The sequence below is a fragment of the Numida meleagris genome, chromosome 2 (assembly GCF_002078875.1).
Source record: "Numida meleagris isolate 19003 breed g44 Domestic line chromosome 2, NumMel1.0, whole genome shotgun sequence".
Taxonomy (NCBI): Eukaryota; Metazoa; Chordata; class Aves; order Galliformes; family Numididae; genus Numida; species Numida meleagris.
The window spans coordinates 72,810,940-72,837,040 of record NC_034410.1 but is presented as its reverse complement, the minus strand read 5'-3'; the positions used below and the strand labels follow the sequence as shown (position 1 = coordinate 72,837,040).

Here is a 26,101-nt window from a genome sequence, read left to right as displayed (position 1 = left end):
CATTCATTAGAACATTTCCCTGTAAGGAAGTGTCACATGATATAAATGAACCGTAGTGGTATTTCATCACCTTTTTCACTACCTCTGGTAGTGGAGATATAGTGACAACATCTCGGAGATGATTAGTTGGGAACATTCTGCAGGAATTATATTGTTACAAAAAAGAACCTTTTTCATTTTTTCAGAAAGAAAACAGCAGTGATACATTTTTCCTGTTAGGAGAGTTGGAATAATGGCCCCATAGATGTCTGCTTTGGAAGTCCTCAGTTTTATTCTCTTCAGAAGCAGATAAGACATTGCAGGGCAGGCAAGCTGATCAAACTCCAGGTTGTTTCACTTAATGCAACCTATCCGGGTAGACCTAGGCACAGAGAAGTGTCTTTTCTTTAGAATTCTTCTAATGTACTAGCATAGCTTGAGCTGCAAAATTTACCATAGAGGTTTTTCCAGAACGCTGGTATTTCCTTCATAATCTTACTCTGTTCATTTATCAAGGAAAAAAAAAATAAACAAAGCAGGGGAATGTTAAGCAAAAAAACAACAAACAATAACTAAAGCTTGATTTTCAAATTTTAAAATATATATTGTATTCTGGAATGTGGTGTCATATTAAGCATTTTAGACAGCAAGGTAAAGCTTGTAGAAGAACAATAAATTCCACAAGGATGAGTTGGAGGTCAATGGAGTAACAGCTGACCTTTTAATAGCATAAAGCACATGAATTCCTATTTTTCCACATGCATTTTCTTTTAATACAGGTATTTTTCCTCCGAAAACAGCAGAGCAGTATAAAGGAAAACATTTATTTCCTTCCTTTTGATATTGTATAGTTTAAAAATACTATTTGCAATGACTTTTATTACATTTTATATCACTGCAAAATATAAAAGTTTAATTTTAATATGATAAAATAACAGGCCTGTAAGGCATCATTGGGGTTTTATATAATAGAACTTGTTTCTGCTTCTCAGATGAAATATTCCCTTCAGGTCTTGTTGAAGGGATTTTTTTGTTTTATGCGTAGCTAGTAAAATAAAATAAAAAAAAAATCTATGTGAATAAATGTTCACTATGTATGTGATAGCAAAAATATTCATGTTGTCCAGAGAAGCTGTGGGTGCCCCATCCCTGGAGGGACTCAAGGGGAGGTTGGATGGGGCCCTGGGCGACCTGAGGTGGCAGGTAGCAGCTCTGCCCATGGCACGGGGGTGTGGAACTAGGCGATCTTTTAAGGTCCCTTCCAACCTAAGCCATTCTATAATTCTTTGATCTCCAGAGAGATTAACGACCCCTACTATTCCATGATTCTGTAATCCAGTTTTTTTATTTGTTCATGGGATTTTTACACCAAATTTTGTGCTAAGGACTTTATTTCACCCGGCTTGCATTTTGGAATCTAGTTTTCTCTCTCACTGAGATTATATGCTTGAACTATAGCCAAGCCACCTTTATCTTTAATTATTCTATTAATATTGCTGGCATTACCCTGAATATGTCTCTTGGGAGAAGGAGGGTTAATGTTGGCTTTAAATTGTTAACTGAAGAGAAAATATGTTCCTCTTAATAATTTAAACTGCCAAAATCTATAAAGAAGACAACAGTAAAAAGATAAAACAAAAAGACATTATTTTTTGCCAGTCAGACTTTGTTATGCAGTTTATTACAACTATCATGGATTTTGCTAACATTTGTTTATATGTATTTTGCCTGCAGATTTTTACACCTCCCTTTTTCCTTACTGAAGAGAAGGAGAAATTTCAGAAACTCTGATCTTTGAAGTGGTAAAGGTTAAAATAAATAAATCACTACTTCATTCTTTTATGCAGGTTAGTTGCATATTTTTTGGTAGAACTAATATTGTCTGATTTGAGTAATCCAGTTGTAACACTTCGAAATGCTTGCAGTTTGAAAGATCAGGGAAAATTAAGACCTTTTATTATTGAAAATTTCTCAGGAGATAATTTTTATTCTACCAAGTGAAAATCACAGCAAAATATGTTCTGCAATTCAAGCTATTCTCTAATTTTGAGTGTGAATCTCCTCGTCATGTAGCGCACTCTTAGGAAAGAGATTACAGAGATTATAACCCTTTGATATTTGTTTTTCACACCATTTTTCAGTTTTTTGTTTTGTTTGGTTTCGTTAGGTCAGGGCCTGAAACAGTGACTGAGTTCCTGGTGAAGGGGCGTAGCTAGCCCTGAGAGAACAGATGGAAGCAATTCAGCTGTGCAACCTCCCTAACCTCACGTAAGGGCTGGCAGCCAAAAGGGATGCTTCTCTACTTGGAGATTGCCTCTTTTGGAGTGTTTGGTGAGCCCTGATCCTTGGAAAGAGGTAAGCAATTCCTTCTTTATTAACAGATTGTGACCAGTCCCTTCTTTGGGTTTAAAGCAACTATATCTGCTGCTGCTTATCCTTACAATAACAACGTAATATCACCTCTGGTCTGCTGTCTCTGAAGACATTGAACAGGTTTTACCTGGACCAATTTCTGTCCAAATAAAATTTTTATGTAGAAAATTAAGGTACTTAATTTGTGATATTTTTTTAACAGTAAATTTCTATATAACATACATTTTTCTTTCCTATTTCACAGTGAAATTTATCTGGAGTTCCATTAAGATTATTGCAAGCATATTCCATTTAGTTAACACTGCTGAGGCCAGTGCTGGAGTGCCATGCCCAGTTCTGGGCTCCTCAGAGACATAGCATATCTAAGAGAGTACTGTCAAGTCCCAGATAATAAAAGGACTGCAGTACCTCACCTGTGAGGAAATAGCAAGAGATCTTGGATTGTTCAGCCTGGAATAGAAAAGATTCATGGGGATTTATCAATTATATGCATACCTGCAGGGAGGGTGCAAAGAATACAGAGCAAGGTGCTTTTCAGTGTTTCTCAGTGATAGGACAAGAGGCAGTGGGCACAAACTGGAATGCAGAAGATTCTATCTTAACATAAGGAAGCACTTCTTCTAGTGTGAGGATAACTGAGCTGTAGTACGGATTACCCAAAGAGGTATAAGTATTTCCTTCCTCACAGACATTCTAAAGCAATCTTGACGTGGCCCTTACTAACCTGCTCCAAGTGACTGAGCAGGAGGCTTGGAGCAGATGACATCCAGAGATTCCTACCAGCCTCAACTATTCTGTGATTCAATGATTTTAATGGCTGAGAAACAGAACATTATAATTGTTATTTTCAACTGTACCCACCATTGCAAAAAAATAAAAATAAAAATTGTGAGACTTACCTCTACCCTCATTTGTTTTCTAGTTTAATTTTTGAAATTTTGGAGTAGAAAACTTTAGGGGGAAAAAGATTTTTCTTTGTCTCTCTCTCTCTCTTTTTTTTTTTTCTTTAGTTGCTCTTCTACCATGTAAGAAGCTATGAAGGTGAAATGACCAAGAAGAAGTAAAATTGTTCTAGAAAGTTTGAAGGAAATATCTGTGCTTCGTTTCTTGCAGTGATAAAGAACTAAAGAGTGCAGTAACTGTGAAGAGATTTTAAAACCATTTAGAAATAACATCCATGTAGAAAGAAGCCGTTTTGTAAGACATGCGATTCTTTCTCCCTCTAATTCATTCTTTACAGTTATTCGTTATAGTAGCTTTGAATGTTGTATGCTTTGAATGTGAAAGCCCTCACTTCCTGTAGATATGTATTCCATTATGTGTTCCAAGGATTTTTAGCCCCCGTTAAATGTGTTTCCACCTGTTCAACTAAAAGGTAATTGTCAAAATCTCGATTTCCATATCCAATGATTGAGCGTCAATCCTTTATCTGAACAACACTGGAGCACTATAAACATATGTTTTATTTACTCTGCTTTTTTAGGTGTAGTTTTGATGAGGCACAAGATATAAATTAAATCAGAGAAACTGGAGCGGATCAACAGAAGTAGGCTTACCTCAGATTTACTATCAAATCAAAGATGCTTCAAATCAAAGATAGTTTAATTTATTAACTTAAAAACTGAGGAAGAACGTGGAATCTGTTGTATTTTGGTGAGGTAGTATTTATTTGCTGAAGGTATTATTTCATGTTTTTTTCCATATTGCTACATGGATTTCTTATAACAGTAAAAAGTTTCTGTGAAACTTCTGCTGCAGTTATCTTGCTGTGAGATCATTTTTACTGTTTCATCAACTCTGTCTGAATTGCACTGTCATCACTTTTCTTATAGGTGGGTGCTTTTCTGAAGAAGCTAAGAAACAGTCTCTAAATTACTGTCAAAAAGCCAAGTAAGGACATATAGGTCAGCCTGCACTCTCAGCTCTTTGTTTCTTCAAGTGTAAAACTATTGGCATCCTTTTTTAAAACCTTTAAAATGCTATATAATCAAGAGGAAGACAGATTTGACCTTCATCTCTGTGTGACACAGTGCACGTGGAGATCATGTAACTGGAAAGCTAATGAGGACAGAAGATGTCTAGCTGGACTCTCCCTGCGATTGCTTGTATCTCTGGGAACTTTGCATATTCTATGTGAAATGAATTAAGCTTACTCCATTCACATCTGTATATGGTTCTCAAGATCAAATATTAACGATTTAAATCTAGATTCAGTTAACAAAGAAATAAATGCTACACATGCAAAATAAACTTCTGCTAGTATTTTTTTTTCTTCCAAAAGAGGAAAAAATGGTCAAAAGTGGCTATAGTACTATAAATTATTGTAGTTATCCCACAGAAAATGGCTGAATGCAAGATTACCTTAATGGCCAGAGATTCACATATACATAGGTGGAAGGTATAGCACTGCTCAGGACAGCTGCAGCATAACAGGAATTCAGGATAGAGAGTTAGAAAAAGAATTCATTGCTGTATTTACAGCTATGTAAATTGTGATTTAGCTCAAAATAATGTTTAATGCTCATTCGACAGAGAAATAAAGAAAATGCATTTATTAAAATGCATTTGAAATATATTGGTCATGTTCTTATTTAAAAACAGCAATGGCATTGCAAATCACAGAGTATCTTTACCAGTTTACAGAACTGTATCAGTGAACACCAGATCTGCGGAGACTTCATCTGTGAAACCTTTTGATCTGCTGGATAGTTATCTACAGAAAAGAAGCTTGATACTAGTATGGCACCCAGAAGCTGGTGGTACACAATACTACCAGGAAGATTACTAAAAACTGTGAAATTTAGACCATTATAGAGTACTGTAATTATAACTTCTTATCTCCAGCATGTTGAAGTAAAGACATTGACAAAGGTGTGGTGTCAGACAACCTCAACAAATGCAAAATTGTAACAATGACACAGGGAATAATTAATTTGGGAATTATCAAGTACTATACTGAGTGGTAAACAATGATTAGAAGTTATTGCAGAAACTAGAGCTTAATGTATTTTCCTAACTGTATTGCTATAAACAGCAGTGACCTACAGTATTGTACTTTAAGTGATGCACTGAACTGTGTTTTACAGTATTAGCCTAATTACTTCTAGTTAAGTCAGAAACTTTCTAAAATCAAGGTGTATGGGAATCTGCCCGAAACAGTGATTGGTGAAGGGGCATAGCCAGCCCTGGGAGCACAGATGGAAACAATTCACCTGTGCAACTGGAAGGGGTGGACCCTGGGTCCACCTCTCCCTAGCCTTATTTAAGGGCTGGCAGCTGCAAGGGAAGTGTCTCTACTTGAAGATCCTCTTTGAAGTGCTTGGCAAGCTCTGATCCTTGGAAAGGAGTAAGCAATTCCTTCTCTATTACTGGATTGTTGCTGCTACCTTTCTTGGGTGATCCAAAACTGGTCTAAAGCCGTTATTTTACTGTTGCCTACCCTTACATGAGGAAGAGTACATAAATTATCAGTAGCAGTATGAAGGACTAGTGAAGATAAATTGGATAGTTGGTCAGTATGAACCAGATTAGATTTAAGATTAAATTTGCTTTTCTCTGTCTATTGAGATAGTCTGCTCAGAATTAATAGAAGAATGAATACTAAGAATTTAAATAGTAGTTGTTTGTAAGAAGAAACAAATTTTAATATAAAGCTATTAAAATTATTTTAGCAAAGTTGCAAAAATTTTTTGTTTTTAACTATAATTGGCTATTGAATGTAACATTAATTCAGAATATCTTTCTTAATACATAGGAGTTGATAAGAGAGAAAATGGTGAAATGTGGTTCCTTACTGAATGTAATACTGTTTTTACAATGCCATTACGTAGGCAATAATGATGAGCCATAAGGGTTCACAATGCTCTATAAAGCAAGCAAGATTATCTGTAGTAAAGAGCTTACTGTTTTGTTTGAAGGTGGGGGAGGAATACTAGATAAATTGTTTTACATGTTTAATGTATAATTTGTATTACATATATCTTCATTAAAACACATATAAATATTTGTGAAGCATAACATATAACCCACTTTGAGGGAGGAAAAGAAAAGTTATATTCTTATTTATTTTTTTCTCTGAAACAGGTTGCATTGTACCTAAAGAGTTCTGTTGGCTTCAGTAGGGGAGTGGAAACAGATTGAATAACATTTCCTAATACAAATAAATTTGCATTAGGAACATAGTCTTTTTTCTGTATTGAGGCACAGATGTTACTATACAGATGAACATAAATAAGTTTCTGTCTCTACCAGCTGGAAAATTATGCTACTCATGGCAGAGAACATCAAATCTAGCAAGAGAAGGAAGTTAAGGACAGCAAGAAGGAAGATATTCCATGGAATAAATATACAGTAATTTGACAACTCATTTTTGTCACACCCAGAGTATGATTTCAAGATGTCATAAGGAAATGAATATGTAGCAAACTATGGGAGTTTTTTTTTTGGGGGGAAAAAAAAAAAAAGAATGCATTCTGAGTCTAATTAGGGCTAGTTTAGAATGCACTAAAAAAAAATCTGTTCTGAGTCTACTTAGGGCTAATCTGTTGTCCAGGGATAAAAAGCATATGCAAAAATATCAACTTCATCTGTAATGTTTACCTACCACAAAAAGATAATGGAATAAAAGATTATTCTGTGACAAGCAGTTAGTTTACCTATCATAATCACAGATGTGAGGGGAAAATATATGTTCCTGGATGGCCCTATATGAATATTAGAGAATAAGTTTGCATGAATTTCTGTAAAATACAAATACATGAACTGTGAATACAGTAAGAAAACAAAAGAGCATTACCCTTTATAAGGCAAAATCAGAAGTGCCCAGCTTGTGCTCACAGTGTGCTGGATTCTTCTTGCTTTCATTACAGTGGGCACAAAGCAGTGGTGGAAATAACATGTTGAGCAAGCCTATGGCAGCTCCGAGTGTTCAAGTGAGATAATCACAAATAAGCAGGGTACCCAAAGAATTGCCTTATTCACACAGTGATTGTTTTGAAGTCTTGTTCCTCTTGGAAATTTTCATGCTTTGTGGCTGTCTGTATTGTGGACATCTTTTCCAGACCTGAATGGAAAGTGGAAGATGTGGATATGTTTACATACAGTGATGAGATTGCTAATAGTGGTTCTTTAGTTTGCCTTAGAATATCCAAGTTGTTGCATTGAGTTAGCTCAGCGCAGTGTAACAGCTGCTCCCTGCAGACATGTATATATGCTAAAACTTCAAAGAAGATGATAAAATTATTTTTTACTTAATGTATTTATTTTGTTGTGTTTATTTTTATTTTATGTACGTCTATTTTATATGTAAGTGAAGGTTCTCTTAATGGTGCTAAAAAAAGAAATGAGTTGTTCGGTGTGATACAGTTCAAGTGCCATTTTGCCTGAACAAAATTATCCACGTTTCCTGTCACACAAAGAAATTACATGTTAACAATATTGGCTCATTCTGGTGAGCCATAGGGATTTTTTTGTCTATGGATAATAAATGCATTTTCCTAACCATCTGTATCAAAAAGTTATGAAGTAAACAGTCTATTTGCCTGATTAAAGAAAAAACATATCATACTCTCAAATTATTATGCAAAAAAAAAATTAATATGCAATTTACACTCAACTGTGTAAACACCACCTGAAGCGGTGTATTGCATTGGCTTGATGGTATCTAGTTGAGTGGTGCAGTTGACACAATAGAAGGAAGAGATGCTATCTAGGTAGACCAGGACAAGCTGGAATGGTGGGCCCATGTAAACCTAATGAAGTTTAGCATGGCCAAGTGCAAGGTCTTGCATTTGACTGAGGATGATCCCAGATGTGTGTACAGACTGGGTGAAGATCTGATTGAGAGTAGCCCTGAGAGGAAAGACTTGATGGTCCTTATGGATGAAAAGCCGGACACGAGTCAGAAGTGTGCGCTTGCAGCCTGGAAAGCCAATAGTATCCTGGGTAGCATCAAAAGGTAGTGACTAGCATGGAGAGAGAGGGGATTGTCCTCCTGTACTCTGCCCTCGTGAGGCTCCATCTGGAGTACTGCATCCAGGCCTGAGGCTCCCAGTACAGGAAGACATGGAACTTTTTGAATGGGTCCAAGAGGAGAGCCACAAGAATTATCAGAAGGCTGGAGCACCTCCCTTATGGAGAAAAAAAGGGTTGAGGGAGCTGGGCTTGTTCAGCCTGGAGAAGTAAAGGCTCCAGGAGACCTCAGTGTGGCATTCCAATATTTAAAGGGAGGCTATAAACAGGAGAGAAATAAACATTTTATGTAGGTAGATAATGATAGGACAAGGGGGATCTGTTTAAAGTGAGGGGGATTTAGGTTAGATGTCAGGGAAACTTTTCACTGAGAGGGTGATAAAGCACTGGCACAGACTGCCCAGAGTAGCTGTACATAATATACTTGATTACCCTAGATGTCTTTTCTATCCTTTATAATTCTATGATTCTATTCTACAAGTGTATTACAACCACCCACAGTGTAGATGTAGTAATATAACATGAAAGAAAAAAAAAAAAGGTCTGTTTTGATTTAGGCTAATCTTCTAAGGGAAAAGTTTAAACTGTTCTTTTTAAAGGCACGATTGTTTAGTAGTGCTGAACAGGCACTTGGGGAGAGAGATCGATTTTGGATGTGAGATGCTTTTGAAATCCTACCCTCAACTGAATGGATATGCAGTTATGAAGCATAGTCAGCAGTTATGAAGTTTGTATTTAGATGAGCATGAAAGATATTTTTCAGCTTTTTCCAGTCTTCTACAGAAAGTAACATTTCTTTGTAAGGCTACGCTTACTGTCAGATTTACAATGGCTTTAAATTGTGTTTTTATTTAATTACAGAAGCCATCACATAAACCTGCAAATAGGTTAAGAGCATTGTGAGAGTTCTAATTAATGTACAAGAGTCACATACGTTTTAGTATTCAGTGTAAATAGCATTGAATTCTTCAGCAAATAAAATGTTAATACTGTTGGCAGCATACACTCCACAAAAACTTAGAAAAGCCCACAGTTTTTGTTACAAAAAGTATTATTCTAAGTTAAAGAAGGAAATGTGAGATATTATTTTTTATGCTCTCTGATAATGATTTCCCTGATTTCAAAGAGATTCTTTTTCCATTGGCTTTTCACAGGCAAACCAGGAAGTATCTTAATGCAAGGCTGGATTGAGCCTTTAATGCCTCCCACCAGAGGAAGTGGAGAATGATCCAGCTGGAAACTAGTTTGCAGCTTAGGCTGGATAGAGAAGGGAGATAAAATCAATACAAAATTATCAGACAGGCCCTGCTGCCAAAACTGTTGAGACAGAAAAGTATACATAAAATTTCTATACTATCTTTTTGTGCAGTTGAACATCACCTACAGAATCGCTTCAGAAGCCACAGCTTATTGCAGGAAAAAAAGGACGAAAAATAATTGTATTACTTTAATATTATTCTGCAATAGAATTTAACAAAATAAACCTCAAAGAGGAAGCTTGTGTATATTGCATAACAAAATGAAGCTAGAATACAATTAAGTCTGTAAATAATTTATCTGGAATTTCTGTTTCTTTGTGTAGTTATTCTTTTTGTTTTGGAAAAAATGTATGTGATCCATTATGAGAAGTATAGTGAAGCAAAAATTATTTTTCTGTACAAGAAGAGGTTACCATCTTATACCTGCAAGCTTCTGCCACTCATGGAAGCAGGCTGCAAAGGGCCACAGATCACTGCTGTAATGAAATCTGAGCTCAGCAGGAAGAATGTGTCATTCAGAAAGGCAAACTCTTACTTTGTCCTCAAGAACAGTAGCTGCTGCATCACAGCAGCATTTTGAACTGCAAAATTTGGGAGACATTATGTAATTTGTTAGGGGCTGTAGACAAGGCAGCAGCATTGTGCTGCTTGCACATGTTTACCAGGTGAATACAACTTTGAACACATTGGTTGTAACTTGAACAATAAGTTCACTCTCTAATAATGTTCAAAGACTCAGAAACAAGCACCTGCTCAGTTACTGAGAGCATTCCCTTTGGCATTAGCACCATGAATCATGTAGTAGCCTGCATCCTGAATTGTTTTGGTTGATAAGGAGCCACAGGCCTGGCATTTTTTTTTTTTGGCTTCATTTATGCATAAAGTCATAAAATATAATTCATTGGAAGCCTTCTTAAAATGTTTGGGTTAAATAAGGACAAGTTTTTAAACATTTTGAACTAGATAATCATTAGTAAGATGGAGTGAAAGGGAACTTGCTGCCCTAAGAAGGTGAGTACTAAATTCAGGTCAGGCTGGTTAGGGTTTCATTCAGTTGGACATTGACAATATCTGATTTCTTTCTGTAATTTTTTTAAAACTGAAAAGCAATTGGAATTCTGAAGGCTTTATCACTTTAAATTGCAGTGTCTTCTAGTGTCATCAAATTTAACTAGCAAACTAAAACTTCAGAACACCACAAATGGAGCTGAATGGTCCCTCTGTGAAATGAAGAGTTTGCTTTCACAGCTGTTTTCTTTATAGAGCATTCCAAAAGGAGAAAAAAAAAAAAAAAGGAAAAGAAAAAAGAGAAAGAAAAAGGAAAGAAAAGAGGAAAAAACCCTCAAAAATACACAGAGATGAGGAGTAGCTATATGAAAACTACATCACAAAAAGACCACCCAAATTAACTAATATAGTTTGTTTGAAAAACAAAACATAACTATATGCGTACATAGGTAAAATGAATATACATAGGTAAAATAAATACACTAGTTAATGTGCTAACAGATGTTTTTTCTTTAGTAGTGCTAAATAAGATTAAACGTCTGCTTTGGTTAAGTACATGCAGTGTTTAAGCAAATATATCAGCTGCCATGTTGAAGCCATTGTGTAGGCTTAAACCTGCAAACAGCTAACAGGTTCTGCATTAAAAAAAAAAAGATGATGAATGAATTCAAGTGTGACTCAGTCAAAGAATTGATTTGTTCATACAACAGAACTTTTTTTATAATTTTTATTTCTTTTGTCTAAAATGCAAATACTTCAGAATGCTCTGATTGCTAGTTATTGAAGGCAACTTCATATTATGAGTTGATAAGTCCTTATTCACAGAGGTTAGTGCGATGGTTATTTAGAAGATAGAGTCAGCTTGTATTTCTGGAGACTGTTGCAGTCTTTCCAGTCTTGTCGACATGTTGCTAGTTAGAAAGCAAAATGTGGTAGCCTTAGTTACAGCAACATAAGAGATGTCATTGGTACTGATAGCATTATCTGAAATTTAATGATGCATTCGTGTTTTCTGTTGTTTTATTCTATGATCAGGAAAGGTACCTGTATGTCTCACTGAAATAAAAGACTGGTGTAAGTGACTGGTTTGCTGAAAGGCACAATAATCGGGAAATTAAGCCCATGCTGCCCTTTCAGCTGAGAAGGAAATGCTGGGTTCAGTTATCCAGAGAAAGAAACTGATGCAGTTGTTGAATTGATGAGTGGAAATCAACATGTTTTGTGTGTGACAGATAAGTACAGTGACTTCATAGGGTTCTGGGAGAGCTCTGTTTTTAAGTGCACGTGAGAACATCAGCACTAAACAGAAAACTGCTGTTCACTTTTGTGATAGGTTTTTTTTTAATACTTTATTCTTTCATATGCTTCTGACAGTTTCATTTGTAAGTAAGATTGGATAGTGCATGCTTTATATGACTTAAAATCGTATTCAGCGAAGGGGAAAGTTTTGGCATGCAGATAATTTTTAAAGTATTCACTGGATGAAAGAAACAGGGAGATGAATTGTAAATGGAAGTTTTTTCAAAAGACTGGTTTGGTTTTGGTTAGAAAAGGTTAGTTTTTGAAACTTGTGCTCAGAAGACTATTTACCTGTAGTAACGTAGGATAATTAAAAGTCTTGGAAATTGTTTCTTATTTGCTTACATCAACAGTATTTGAGAAAGGGAGTCTGTTTGTTCAAAGGCTTCAAATAACATTAAAACTGTCTAATAGGTAACAATAAAGAACTGTAGAAATTGAGAAACGAAAGAACTATTCCAGTTTGTGGGAGTTTCTTTTCAGTTTCTGAATGTCTGTTACATCCTTAAATGGTTACCAAAATCTCTAAATGCAGGTTTAAATTCTGTGTTCAGATATATACATTTGCCCTGTAGTTTCAAGGTGACTTCATTATCTAGAATTTGTTTTAAAACCAAGCCATGTAACTAATGACTGAAACTAACTGTTATCTGTGATCAGACCTCAGTGAAAGGACTTGAAAATACGTATTTCCAGACCCTGTCTCTCACAGGGATTAAGTATAACTAAGCTGGCATGATCATCAGCTCTGTAAAGATGATTTCACTAATACCTCCATTGAATTTGCAAGGCTGAAAATATTGTACCATTCCTTATATCCTTAATCTCTTTTGTTAACACGTGTATGACTTCTTGTCTACAAGAAAAGATTGCAGTTTCTCAGGACTACCCAGTTTGACTGAATATAGAAGCAAAGCCAGTTCAGGCTACATGAAGTAGCAAAAAAAAAAAAAGAACTTGCATTCAAAATCTCTTTTACATGCAGCATGCTTTAATGTCGTCTCAGCATTTGGAGTGCAACAAGGAAAGATTGGCACTGTGCATGGGAGTAATTTATAGCAGAAATGCTGACTCATAAGCCTATGCTAGGTAACATGTTCTGAAACTGATCTGTAATGATTTGTGTGTTTTTGTGTAAAGCTGGTGGCATTACAGATAATACAAATGTAATAATAGCTGTATAATATTATTGACGTAACAACTATTATAAGTGTATTGTATTGACAGTTCATTGTGAAATTGAACAGCAACCAGCTTGTCTCAGAATGATTGCAGGCGGAAGACACCACCTGATAGTATATAAATCATTTAACTCCTAGAAGAGCTATAAAATGTAATTGCATCTCTTCCAGTAGTCTAAATTTATTGACGTGTCAGAAGCACGAAATGTGAGTCACCATGTCTACATGTGAAATACATGGGAAGCAAACAGCTGCAGCTGGGATGATATGGTAACTAAGAAGTTTCTGGAGGGAGAACCTGAATAGACCCACACAGTCTGAAGACCAACTCACTGGCTCTACAGGTTCAGAAGCAAAGGCAAGTTTCCCAAGTCACCATGAACTCACGGCTGTGGATTATACCTTGGAATTTCTGATCAGAAAAAGATGAGTAGCTTAATAATTATCAATTTAATAAATATAGTTATGCTACTTCTCACATTTAGATTCCAGTCTTGCAGCTAAGACTGGCATTGTCTTGCTTTGCTTGTTCTATCAAGACATATGTGATGGTGGATATGGCAAGATACTTCAAGCTCAAAAAAAATAAGATGTATTTTCCATAAGAGAAAGAATGAATCCAAATAATGTAGCGGGTAAGGGAACTCCCTAGAGGGCTATATCTGAAAGTACGTTTATCATAGACAAAAGCTGGGAAATAATTTGTGCCATATTGCAGAGGCTAACTGGTAGATGGAAGAGTGATGATATAGCCGAGTATCTGCTTCAGTTAAAAATTCTCTTTTAAAATGCATTAATTCACACTTTTCCTACAAAAGCAGATAGTCGTGTGACATACCACAGTCCAAAGTAAAACCTGAGCATCACAAAAGGCTCTTCCGTTGGATAATGAAGCTGATTGCATATAAAAAAATTAAAATGGATAGCATTTCAGTTGCCTGAAATAAATGAGTTGACATGCAGTAGGCTTTATTAAAATAGAGCGGTGGTGCACTGGCACAGGCTGCCCAGAGAAGCTGTGGGTGTCCCATCCCTGGAGGCGCTCAAGGCCAGGTTGGATGGGGCCCTGGGCGGCCTGAGCTGGTGGGTGGCAGCCCTGCCCATGGCAGGGGTTGGGGCTGGGTGGGCTCTGAGGTCCCTTCCAACCCAAACCATTCTGTGATTTTAAGATTCTTTGAAAATAAACTGACTAGTCTTGTACCTCTGAAAATGTCATTATATAGGACATCTAGGACAACAAATATATTGCACACTTGCAACCACTGTCATATTTACATTTGCAATTTAACATAGTCCTATCTGATATTTGGTCAGAACTGCATGTTCACTGAAATACACTTTCAGTATTTTATGTAATTCCTTTTTGTACAGGGTAATGGACAAGGCATTTATTTTTAAAAATTGAAAAGTATTCATGAAAATTCCATGAAGCTGAATTTCAAAAAGTAGGTGAAATGATGTGGAGCTGAATTAGTAACTGAATATATGAAAGGAACTGTAATGAACACATTTAGATTTACAACTGTGAAAAGCTGTCTCTTTACTAAGCGAAGGGTCATTGTTTTTCTTGCCAACATAACTATTCTTTTTTTTTTTTTTTTTTGAGGTGAGAAAGTAGCTTTGCTAATGAATATGCTGGACTGCATTTTTGGTGATATCTCCCACGAACATACCAGTAAAGAGAAGAGCTTTTTACATGCAGACATTTGTCCTCCAGTGTATGTGTTCATATTAACAGTTAACCAAAAATTTGTGAAGACATGTGCAGCAGTCTTGTGCATGTGTGTGCATGCAAATGCAAAGAACTTGTAGTTTTCAGTAACTACTATTTTAGACCGAAATCAAGCAAGCTATCCCATTTCTAATGTCTTAATATTTTTGTATCCACTAAATAGGTATATTCTTTTATCATACACAATCAGCAGGATTTTGATAAAAGACTAGAACAATGGTATTTCAGGAATTTCTTATAAATGGTGTCTCCATTGCATTTATCTGACAGAGAAGAGCAAAATATGTCTAGTGGCTGCTTCTGAATGAAACTTTCTGGCTTCTTTGTATTAGAAAATCCTATTTCTAATTCATCAACTTTGAAAACAATAGATTTGATCAGTGTTTCTTTTTCTTTCATAAGAACATTATCTGTTTTATAGTGATGAAAGCAAATAATAACTTGAGTAAAATCCTGTCACTAACAAGTGAAGTTAGTGACAATTTCTGTTGTAACAGTCAGAGCTTGTAGCACATAACTCCACTTACAAAATCCTTCTATATATAAAAAAAAAATCACAAATTTGCTTATCTATGATAAAAGTCTAATAACTGACTATCTACAATAAAAGGCAAATAACTGAGCATACCATAGTATATGCAACACAGACAAGGAACCAAAACAATAAATCTTGCAGTTCCTAATTTTCAGGAGAAATCTCACAAATGTCTCTTGAATATATGTGGTAAAACGTGCAAAACTGGAAGATGGAAAAAGCATCTAACTGTATCTCCATTAATTCAAAATTCTTTATGCAAACTATGGGATTTGTTTGCTTATGCACCTTATTAACAAAATCAATGCTCACACCTGTTTGAAAATTTAGTTACGCAAAAATGAAAAATGTCGTTTTTTTCTTCCAGTAGAATAAACAGCAAAAAGTTTCTGTCATTCTCTACAGGCTCCAGGCTCTTGTCACAGAAGTGGATTGTTTGTTCAGTGTTTAGTCCACTTGAAATTGTATTCATGCTTGTTTATTAAGTAATTAAACAGAAGTTTTGCTCCTTAGCAACTGCCATTTCTTAATTAGGAAATTAATTTAATGCAGTTTCTTGTGTCACTATTTGAAACAGAAAATGTTGTGCACGTTACCATAAATCATTTATAAAATTGCCTCTTTTTTTTTTTTTTTTTTACAAACCTACACTCAATTTTCTAAGTTCTTTTTATTTTTATTTGGTTGGTTGTTTATTTTTTAAAACTCTATTTACAAAATAGTGATCTTGATTACTGTTTTTCATAGAATCAATGTGACTATCAGATTCATAGGCCACTATATAATACTCTTTTCTAACTCACCAAATATTCACTTTGTACTTGCGCACAAAAAACACTTCCACTTATCCTCTATGTCTTTGACATGAGTAGCTGAGGCAATAAGCAACAGTGCACTCAGCAGGTACAGGTGCTTGTTATTTTAAATGCAGTAAATTATGCAAATTCATAAATATGATAGTAATCCACAAAAGTCATTAACTCAAACTGAGACCTGGCTTATCTCCAGTGATTTGAGTGGAATTAAGCCAGTGCTAAATTTGGTCCATTAACTTCTGTATGGTTTCTGCCACACGTAAAGTTGTACATTCTGTATTCAAACATTTTATTACTGAGATTAATGGCCTCTCTCCTATTGCATTAAGAACCCAATAGCATGACAAGGAAATGGCTGGTATAATATAAAATGCATATACTCATTAAAAATAACTGCTTTGACACAGTGGGTTGTAGTACTCAGTCAAGTCCTGACTGAAGTCTATTACTTGCTGTACCAAAAAATGTCAGAGGTTTCATGGGATCTCAGACAACCCTTGTCTACTCTCTGCACACTGCCAAAATAATTTCCTTCTTTTAAAAGATTACTACCATTCTCATTTATGATATATCAATTTATGCAGCAATATGACTGGATGGCTCCAAAGATGTCTGAAGGGTTAAGAGACGCTTAGAATCATAGAATCATAGAATTAGCTAGGTTGGAAAAGACCTACAAGATCACCTAGTACAACCATCCACCTACCACCAATAACCCCACTAAACCATGTCTCTCAAACATCAACAACATCTCTTTGGATGCTACTTGGGCCAAAAGAGAAAAAGAATTTAATCTTCACTGGATTAGATAATGCAATATTTGAATTGACTCAAATGTAAGGTTTCTGTTTATTATTTTAATAGATTCTTATTTATACTATTACAGAAGGAGTTGTATTTGTCTTGAGACAGGGTAAACATCTAGATGGCCCTGAAGGAATATACGGAGTATTTTGCCAGCTGTCATTTCTAGAAGGATGTTGGTTTTCAGTGCTGCTAAGCTTGTGCCCTACTTTCAAAAAGTGGATGGTCTTAATTTAGTTTTTGAACTGTCTTATCTGCATCGATGCAGATCCTGGATTTCTGAGCAGAGCAATGCATACCTATACACTTACTAGGGAGAGAAGAAACAAAGATGCTGCATAGGGAACAAATTAAAAAGACTTACTATAATGAGAATCAGAATATGTTCACGGGTTTTTAATCAGTGGCAGAACAGTACCATTTCCTTAGAGTAACCTTATTTCTCCACTGCAGCAAATTCCATGTCACTATTTGTGTCTCAGAGGTAAAACACTGCTACTCCTGTTTTATATAATTTTGCTCATCTGTACATAACTACAGAGGACCAGAACAAGGATAAATCAGACCTGCTGAGTAATTCCTGCATACACTATTATGTGTCATTTCTTTAGACATGCTTTTACTGCTAAGTTGTTATTTTATTATGAAGTAATTCAGCTGGTATTTCCATTTGTGATAGTATAACAAAAGATAGCAATGTGTTGATTCTTTACCTGTTTCCCATATCACAATATGTGAATGTCTGTTCAACATAATAACAAAAATAATTTAACAATGCAGTTTATCACTGACTTCCACTAAAATGGTTTTCTTCTTATCATTTGAAAGATGATAGAAAAGAATAAGCCCCCAGCTGATGAGAAGACCATTTGTCATAGGTTGTGCAAAGCAGTTGACTTGCAGTGAACTTACCTAGTAATTTATCAAAACATGCAAAATGCATATGATTTATTTTCCAGTGCCATTGTCTTAGCTACATTGAAACAAAATTCATAAAATAAGAAGATTTGACCTGACAAACCCTGCTGTTATGTGCTTCTTTTGCATGCATTCATTACCAATCTTGCCCTATCTGACTGATAATAAAAAGTGAAAACACAATGTGAATTTTTAAAGAGAGGAGACTTCTTTTAGAGTGGAAAGACTTTCACAGAAGGCAAAGAAATGGGACGTGGCAGTATAATATCTATATCTGAGAGTGTTTGACTACCACTTAGCAAACTTTGACAGGGCTCACACATCACTCAGCAATTTGTAAAACAGAAGCTAACAGACAATCCTCTAGAAGATCTAAATTCTTCATTTTCAACTTATTTACTTTTATTGAAAGAGATGAAAGAGTGGTCAGTTTCCAAAGCATTCTGGCTTAATGTTAAGTAGTTGAAATAAGGATTTAACACATCTGTGGGTGTTCTGTATGACTGACATGCAGTGACAATAACCAAATTTTACTGTGTTTCACCAACTATCCTTTCCAGATTTTTAGTTATTTATTATTGGATATGTTTGCATTGTCTTGGCAGCCATTTTGTTGATATCACCATAGCTCTGAGGAGAGACTTCACATTTTATAATGTTCTTCCTTTTAGCAACTGTAGTTTAGATAGCATGAAAATCTGAACCTGAATTCTTCTGAATTTGATAGGTCTTCAAATGGGCATTTTTACTTTGGATTCATCCTCTCCTTCATCTTTTCTGAAGGCAAAACCTTAATTTCTAAAATGTCACCAGATACTGAGATTGGTCTAGCCTCCTGTAGCATCTGTTGAGCATATGATCATCTCCATTAACAGAGTTGTTTTCTTATTCTGGATTATGACAGAAATCTTGTTGAAAGTAAGAACATGAGGAACGCAACAGTTTTTGCACAGGGTGGATAGATACTTACATTAGATTCTGTAGATTTCAACGTAAGTTCTGTTAAGAAACAGTCTGGTTTTGTCACATTTGCTAACTCTGAAACCAGCTGCATCATTTGGCAACATACAGTTTATTCAGGACAATTCTGTGATGTTAATGGAACTGAAATAACTGCACTGCCACAACTATGATTCTGCTGTGCTGTTTTGTCTGATAAACTTGTATAACACCTGTCCTCTCAAACTGTGTAAAAATCAGTATTTTTAATTTTGCTTTTCTAAGGCCTATATGTACTGACTGTTTAAATACTATGGTTATAGAACGCTCCATTCCCATTGTTTGGACTAGAAAGGCAGATGATCACATAAACTGTTTCCACTGAAAATAAAATGATATTTGTCCACCAAGATATCTTATCTTGTACAGTGCAGACACGTGGAAAAGGTACCGCTTTCCAGTTTACGTTGTGATTGCTTGATTTGCTTGACGGCAATAGAAGATGCATAATGGACAGAGGCTGTTTTTTGCTGTAGAGCCATGTGATCTCAAGAGTTTTAGAGGGCTTTCTCATTCAAATAAGCATATATATCTGTGTAGTTGTTTCTCATTATGTTTTTAAGGGGTTGCATTATCGGAAGATCTTGTCCAAGTTATCTGACATTGGTTAAAATACACCTGTGGGACTAAGCCCTTCAGTTAGAGATTATTTTTCCAGCAGGTGAATTCTGCATAAAAATAGAATAGAATAGATAAATTTTAAAGGCCACTTCAGTTTAGCATATCTACATGTGTCTGATATTATACAAAGGCACAGATTTCCTCTGTGAAATCGATTTAACTTAGAAGCTGAATTACATTGTCCGGTGCACAGAAGCCCTAATATCTGCTGGGAGAGTGTAAATGCTTTGTCATCAAGAAATTCCTCTTCTGAAAAATCCAAGTTGGCAGATGGAGAACATTCACGACAGATGGAGATACAGGTATTGCATTCCATTCAGAACCACTTATATACTTCTTTGTAACAATCCATCACTTTTGCACGCATTATCACCTCTACATTTTCTGTGTGTGTGTTTCTTTTAATTTTTTTCCCCTTTTAGTCTGCTTGTTTCTGAGATTTTAATGAGAAAAAAATGTCAGAATCTCAACGTTCTATGAAGTAGTGCAGGTGCCTAAACATAGGAGCTTTTTGCTATTTTTGGATTATGAGATAACACTAGATAAGCAAGGCCTTGCACAAGACTGGCAAATATGAAAGAGAATCCATGGAAGATGCAAACTCTCCAGAAACATCAGCTAGTAATTAATTCTGTTTTCAGTGGAAGTGAAATTAAGAGTTTTACTTGCAAGTGTTTGATTTTCAAGCTCAAAAAGGTTTAGGTTCCATATAAGGAAAAAATATTTTACAGTGAGGGTGGTAAGGCACTGGAACAGGCTGGCCAGTGATGAGGTTGATGCTCTGTCCCTGGAGACTTACAAGGTGAGGCTGGATAAGGCCCTGAGCAACCTGCTCTAGCTGTGGTGTCTGTGTTCATTGCAGGGGAGTTGGACTAGATGGCCCTCAGATGTCCCCTCCAACTCTAAGGATTCTATGACTCTATGATTTTGTTAGGTATCATTTCTGATAAAAATTCCAGATGTGAATGAAACATACTTTCAGACTTTACTTTACTGTAGTGAACTACACAAGTAATATCAGACATTATATGTGACAGGAACTCTACACTAATACAGTTCCAAACCATAATACATAATGTATCTCAGACTTGCTTTGTTTTCCATCTTTTTTCTTTCACCTGAGTACTAGTGTTTTAAAACTTTGTAAATGTTTTAGAATGATTTAGATTAATGAGCATGCAAATGGTAGTAGTAGGACTATAGTAGTATATGTACTAGTATAATATTAACAAATATATATATATAATATAATATTAACGAAATAGCAAATCATTTTCAGGCAGCAAATACAAATCTACATGCATTTATCTTCACTGTTGGTTTGGATCTCTCTTTGTTTTGCTCCCTCTTCAGTACTCATTTCCACATGAATAATCATGACCAGAATCCCTTCCAGAGGGAAATAACTTCATAGAAAATAAAAAAAAAAAAAGGGGGGGGAAAAAGGAAAAAGCTAGCAATAGTATGATACATTGGATGGCATTAGTGAACATTCTGACAGGTAGTGTTGATAGATTGATGCCAGTTCTTTCTCAGATGTGTAGCCTTAGTCTTTCAGCATTTGGTTAACAGGAGCTTACATTCTTCAACAATGTAAATTTCATAGAATCATAGATAAGAATGGTTTGGGTTGGAAGGGACCTTTAAGATCATCTAGTTCCAAACCCCCTTCTACAGGGAGGGACACCTCCCTCTTGACGAGGTTGCTCAAAGCATCCAGCTTGGCCTTGAATGCTTCCAGGGAAGGGGCACCCACAACCTCACTGGGCAACCTGTTCCAGTGTCTCACCACCCTCACAGTAAAGAATTTCTTCCTAATATCTAGTCTAAATCTATCCTGTTCCAGTTTAAAGCCATTTCTCCCCATCCTGTCGCTGTATACCCTTATAAATAGTCCCTCCCCAGCTTTCCTCTATGCTCCCTTCAGGTACTGGAAGGCCGCTATAAGGTCTTCCCCAGAGCCTACTCTTCTTCATGCTGAACAGCCCCAACTCTCTCAGCCTGTCCTCATACGGGAGACGCTCCAGTCCTCTGATCATCTTCGTGGCCCTCTTCTCGACCCACTCCAACAGCTCAATGTCCTTTTTGTGCTGGGGGCCCCAGAACTGGACTCAGTACTGCAGGTGGGGTCTCATGAGAGCAGCGGGGCAGAATCACCTCCCTTGACCTGCTGGTCACACTTCTCTTTATGCAGCTCAGGATATGGTTGGCCTTTTGGGCTGCAAGTGAACACTACTGACTCGTGTTGAGTCTTTCATCAACTGACACCCTCAAATCCTTCTCCTCAAGGCTGCTCTCAACCCATTGTCTTCCTGGTATTGCCCCAACCCAAGTGACAAGTAACAAATTTCTTTGTCATTTACTCTAAAACAAAGAAACAAAGAAACAAAGGAATATGACATAATCCTTTAAAACACAAATACAGTGGGGTGTCCAAAAGCCCTAAAGTTACCTTGAGAGTATTGCAATAAAACACTAAGTATTAATGACAGCAGCCCTGAACAGATACAGGTCTTTGTAGAAATAAGATTTCCTCACATAGAGGGCAGGAGTTCACAAATTCAGGAATCTGCTTGATCATCTTTTTCAGATGTGGCAGAATGGCTTTTCAGAGAAGTCTTCAGACCCCAAAAATAAAAGGTATGGCCTCAAGGAGCATGATAAGAACTTAAATGGAATGCATGTGAATACAAGAGTCATATCTTGATTCTGTGGCATAACTGTAAGGTCAGCATGTGTTGAATAGATCCAAAGTTCTGCAACCATTGCCCTATCCATTGTTCTCTGTGGACATAATCAGTCCACACTAGAGGAAGCCAAAAGCAGAATGGATGTAAATTAACTGCCTGGAAGAAAAGTGAATGTTCTCAGGAGCAGGTCACATATACATTATAGATTAGCACAAATCACTGAGCAATAAGTTTGGTGAAATTTTCAGAAATACTTTTGAACAATGACTGCTTTCCTGGTTGAAAAAGTACATGTAGAGGACAATGAAAACAATGCCTCAGCGTTAGGAAGCACACATCATTGGTTTTGGTTATTATGAAGAACAGTGATTTTATTTAAATAATTTGTGTCATAATATTTGGATGTCAATCAGTTTATTTGCTAAACTCAGCCCTGACTTTCTGATTTTCAGAACCAAATGTAGTAGTGTAATTACAGACACAGCAAAATGATTTTCTGCATTTGTCACATTGCATTACTTTTTATGACAAGCATTTGCATCTAGAATAGATTTCTCCAAGTATAGAAGTTATTCTGCATTCAGGGTTCAAGCAGAATATGTGATCCATGCTGCAATTGCTATTCTATATTTTGATGAGATTTTTAACAGCAAGCAGCAAAGCTGCACTTAGAAAAAATATTATTACTATTAAAAGGAGTCTTAAAGAGATGAAGAGCATATCTAATAATCTGTATCTGGTCATTCTTAAAGGGGAGTGAAGAAGCATGCAAAACATAATGAAATTAAAGGTGAGCAAAAATTAAGTATGTAAGTGAGAATCAAATAAATAGAATTGAGTTTACATATTTGAAGAAGTTAGTCACTGAACGTTATCTGTAGACAAATAATTGTTTGTTTTCTAAGTTATCACCCTCATTTGATGTCCAAAACCACATTTCATTAATGATAACAAAAGAAAGAGATTTAAGGCTGATTACAAGTGAATTATAATCAGATAAAGATTTTCATTCAAGCCTGCTGATGGAGGTTTTGAAAAAATTAATAGATATATTGCTACTAAAAATATGGTTTTACTTGGAAATAAATGGAGCAATTAAACAGATTGCTGCTTTTTTACTTCTTTGATTCAATGCTAACTATTAAGTACTATAAAACAGAGACTTGCTATCTTTGGGCATGAAATGAAGTTAATACATTATGTTCTAGAGGTAGAGAGAGGAATAAAGAGTAATTGGAGGTTGTTAAAAAGAAACTATTTCAGCTGGTCATAATTAACAGTTTATAATATCTATTCTAGTAACAACTGAAGAAGTTACTGAGCAGAAGAAAAATGGAATTTGTGACTACAATAGACAGAAAAGGTAGAAGAATAATGATCCCCTTAAATTCACTTTGATATCATTATTGTTGCAAATTAAGATTGAATTCATTCTTGCTGGCACACTACTGGAGCTCTACTGTGTATGTAGCTTTCTTACTGAGAGAACCTTTTTTATAGTTTTAAGAACTTCATTCATTCTCATAAGAGCATGTAACAGTATAGTCTAGGAAAGCTTAACATTAAATGTCTTCTTCAGTACATGGGAAAAAAGGACAGCATTTGGCCCTAATTAAATACATGAAAAGAACATGTTTATATCTTGAGTCATTAAAAAACAAGGAAACAAACAAACAAAAAAACAAACAGCAGAATTTCATAGTCTGATGTCATGGCCTAATGGCAACTGGTTGTTATAGACTGGGCTCTGTCTTACAGTAAGTTAATAATAAGTTTTCTGTTAATGGAAAGTTTACCACCTTCCATTTTCTTTTCAGGTGAAAAAACAGAAAACAAAAACAAAAATGTATCTCATCAGATGCCTTTGTGTGTAATAATCTTTCTGAATGCCTATTTCATTATTTAAGTATTAGAGACGTTATTTGTGCTTTTAGAGTATTTTTGATCAGTGTTTATGCCAAATACCAAAACTTGAGTACAGGTTTATGTTTATGCATGTACACCAGATAGGTAAGTTTCTAAATATGTGACTTTCCTATAAAAAAAATATGGTTTCCCAGACACATATGGTGTTCTTTTCTTTTGGAAAATAACTAATTACAAACCAAGGATCTGGGAATTAAAATTTTGGCAGGAATTTGAATAGCAAATATGATTATTTTTTTTCTCATGTGCTACCACGTATGTGTCCTACAAGTGTATTTCCTGAATCATGTGTAAAAGTTTTAAGTGCTTACTGTTGTCTCGCTTATTTCTTGTCCCAGAACTATGTGATACATAAGTGAAAATAAAGTCAACATTAGGAAGAGGTAATCTTAGTGACAGATTCCGCTTTCTGATGTACTGATATGGTTACCCACTGTTATGTGAGTCATCTATTTGCCTCTGAAGGGATTTTACTTCTACCAAGCAATTTCATCTAGTGTTATGAGGGTGGAACATTTCTAATATTTCAGGCTTTTCCAAGAAAACTCTAATTGAACTCATAAGAAAAAGACTTGGAAGGAACAGAGATGAGCACAAAGCTGCTAGACGTAGCCAGGGTTAATGAATGAGTTAGAAGTAAACCTGATAAATAAGGGGGTGCAAAAACACTTCTGTAAGTAAAGTTCCAAAACTGTAAACTAATGGTTGACAGTGTGACAGTGACAAATGGGAAAAGAAGAAATATGAGAACATAAATAAATAAATAAGATTTGATGAACTAACTGCCTGATTCGTATTTGCTGCACCAGTAGGATGAAGGTCTTTTTAGCAGAAAGTCTGGAAAAAAGAATAATCAATTGATCGTGATGAATTCATGAAAATTGATTGTTTGGCTTGACTGAATGGAGATCTGAAATCTGTAACTACTTCAGAGGAAGTCAGCAAAATCTGTGAAGCACATTTTACAGAATAACTTTCTGATGAATTTCCCACCAGATTTTTCAGGGCCTCCCATACAAATCTGTAATCAACAGACAAAAGGTTTTCACAAATTTGGATCAACCATGTGTGTCTTTTTGCTATATATGTCTATACTGTATACACCTTAAGTATATATTTTTCGACATATAGTTAATGTAAAATTTAATGTTAGAATCTGAGATACTGCTAAATCTGGAGTCTTGGTGAATTTTCACAACAAATAATAATTCCCTTCTTAACTTTTTTGTCAATCCACAAAAATAGATTGTGTTCGTATTGGTAGAAGTTCAAAGGCTGTTGATACAGCACACACATACATGGTATTCTCTTTATTCTTTTCATCTGCACTGCATCCTCCCCTTGTCCTGGCTTCAGCTTAGACAGTGCTAATATCACACGAAAGTTCTGGTTATTGCTGATAGATGGGTGTGTGTGTTAGGCTGATCTTGTCCACTCAGCGGGGAAGAGCTGCTCCTATGGTGGTGCAGAAACAGGGGACCTTGGGCATGGATTGGACATGACCTGGCATTTTGGCATCATGCTCAGCAATACTGAGCAGAATTGTCTGGGGGGCTGTCATTGTTTAAGGACTGTCTGGGCAACAGTCAGCTGGTGGTGAGTAATTGCATTTTCATTGCTTATATTTGTTAACTTTGAGGTTTGTTTTTGTTTGTTTGTTCTTATTTTCATTAATCATTGAATCACTAAGGTTGGAAAAGATAACTATAATCATCTAGTTCAACTGTCAACTTGTTTTGCTTTAACTGTCTTTAACTTATCCTTGAAGTTTTCTAATGTTGCCCTTCCAGTTGTTTTCTCCACAACCAACTGATAGAGGCAGTGAGCAAGTGACTGCGTGATGCTTAGCTCTATCCTGGGGTTAAACGACAGTAAAGTCTTTTGTGCCAAGTTTAGGGAACCCCCTAAATATGTTAGAAGTTGGTAAAGAAAGGAGAATAAATTTTAGCTTAATCTTCATTTCAGAATAGAAAATGTGATATTAAATGATAT

The 26,101-nt window shown here is 35.7% G+C and overlaps 1 long non-coding RNA gene across 1 annotated transcript; it reads left to right on the top strand.

The window, feature by feature from the left end:
- Window positions 1,573–25,790, top strand: LOC110394637. The gene is made up of 5 exons (XR_002435766.1): window positions 1,573–1,826; window positions 2,147–2,334; window positions 22,084–22,133; window positions 22,936–22,973; window positions 23,483–25,790. It is a non-coding gene; the product is annotated as an uncharacterized LOC110394637 (long non-coding RNA).